We start from the raw sequence: 1,971 nt of genomic DNA, 5'->3' as shown, positions 1-1,971 counted from the left end.
AAGAGGCCAGGGACTACAGGCAGTGGAAGCGGAGCCGGCTCCCCGGCACGCTGCATCACTAACGTATTTCCTTTGCCCACTCAGTGAACTGATTCCTCCATGTGATTTGCCTAATACGCCGCCGGGAAATTACAGCCACGTGGCCGAGGCACAGACATGTCCATCCCCGTGGGCTGAGCTGGACAAACCGCAGGGGTGTGTCTGGACCTCTCAGGTCCTGCATGCACAGACCAGCCTGAGGCAGGACCTGCCCGATCAGGGGATCCAGCTGCTGCTGCTGGATGGCTTCTGCCTGCAGCCGCCCTCGTGGAATGAGCAGACTGAGGGGCAGGAGCGGGTAGGGCTGAGACGCGGTCCCCATTGAACCGCTTGCCCTGCTCTCTGTTTCTGATAACTCTCTTTGCAGCTCATGTGAGGAGCAGGAGAAAGTGCAAAAGCCCTGCCAGTGTTAAATCCAGTACGGGCTATACGCAACCTCACGGTGACAGGTACTTCTGTCCTCTGCTCTCCTGCAATCATCAAGGATTTTTGCAGTCTCCTCCTCCATGCCACTCCCCCACCCCCTTCTGCCATGTATCCTGAGCATATTACAGTCTCTCTTTCCTCTCGCAGGAGGTACTGCTCAGCGTGCTCTGCTAACGCTGTACCTTTCTAAGGAGAAAATCCAGCATCCTGCCTTTGAGCTTAAAGAATTAAAGAACGAAACAACTCAGAATAATCCCCAAGACGCAAAAGACCCGCTGCCCTTCCTGCTTCACAACTGGCACTTGTTCCAGGTGAGTGGTTTTGGCAGCAAATCTGAATGCATGAATGTGAGCGGTGCCAGGTCCAGGGGCTGAGGATGGCAGGAGGTTGCCTTGGCCACGTGGATGAGGGAGCAGCAGGAGCAGCTCTCACCCTGCTTCAGGACAGGGGACTGCCCAGGGGGAGTGCTTTAAAGGTGGGACTGTATGTTCTGGGCTGGGGTGAAATGTCTGGTGGGCAGCTAGAGAGTGACCTTCTCACAGACCTTAGGATGAGGAGGGGGTAGTGGGGAGAGCGGCACTTGTCCTCCCAGTATCGGACTTAGGCCCCAAAGCAGCTGATCAGCTGGTGATCACTTTGTCACAGTAGAGCTCAGCTGGGCTGAAATTCCTGCCCGCTGTGCCTCAGCTGGTGCTCTCTCACAGAGCTGGGTCAGCAGCTGGACCCTGGGCAGATCCGTTCTCCTCCTGGGTCCATCGTCGTGGTAGGAGTCGGCTGCAAGGGAGCTGGCTGCTGGGTAGCGAGTGGAAAATGGAGATGTCTTAGCACTTCACTGAGGAGACAGCCCTGCCAGGGGCTGCTATAGCAACGCAGAGATGGCTGAGTTCACCCCAGATGGGCTTAGGAATGGAAATTTTCAGCACAGGCACTTTGGCTGCATTGCTTTCAGCTTGCACTGCCCTCCCCAAGGGCAAGTGATGGGCCAGGCTGCGAAGGATCCAACAGCATGAGGAGTGAGGGCGCCTCCAGGCAGGAGGTCCATGAGCCCTCTCTGTCCTGGTCCTCAGGACTCAGAAAACCCAGCTGATATCACCGCGGCTGGATTCAGTGGTCCTGACCACAGGCACAGAGCTACTGAAGGGGGAAAGTGAGGCAGGAGTGGAGACATCCACTCCTCCTCTGCCATCCTTGCACAGACGGTCCCTGCAAAAGCACCGATTTTACTCAGCTAGTGGTGGAGGGACTGTAGTGCCCTGCTCTGGAGTGCCAGTGATATGCCCAAAAGCAAGTAGGACTTGATAGCTGCTGCCTGCAACTGTCAGACCGCTGAGCAGGGTCCTGAGGGCAAAGCACAGCCCTGCCCGCCTTCCCTGGAGTGGTCTGGCACATCCTTCCTCCCCAGCACTGAGCCTCCCCTCCCTCCATGCGAGGACGGCAGTCTAACTTCTGCCCTCTCTCCAGGTGACCCAGCAGCAGAAGCTGTCCACCCTGGTACCGCTCCCGCCG

The 1,971-nt window shown here is 57.4% G+C and overlaps 1 protein-coding gene across 1 annotated transcript in view; it reads left to right on the top strand.

Annotated features, from left to right (window-relative positions):
- The first annotated feature begins 611 nt into the window (after nt 1-611).
- Nucleotides 612-1,971, top strand: part of LOC104502356 (excitatory amino acid transporter 4-like) — an 18,251-nt gene continuing 16,891 nt past the window's right edge. Inside the window, exon 1 of the mRNA XM_010146320.1 lies at nt 612-776. The gene's annotated coding sequence lies outside the window, so the exon portion shown is untranslated. The remainder of the gene's footprint in view (nt 777-1,971) is intronic.

The sequence above is a fragment of the Buceros rhinoceros genome, unplaced genomic scaffold (genome assembly GCF_000710305.1).
Source record: "Buceros rhinoceros silvestris isolate BGI_N320 unplaced genomic scaffold, ASM71030v1 scaffold25412, whole genome shotgun sequence".
NCBI classification, from domain to species: domain Eukaryota; kingdom Metazoa; phylum Chordata; class Aves; order Bucerotiformes; family Bucerotidae; genus Buceros; species Buceros rhinoceros.
Note: the sequence above shows the minus strand (reverse complement) of the source record. Positions and strands in the feature narration are given on the sequence as shown.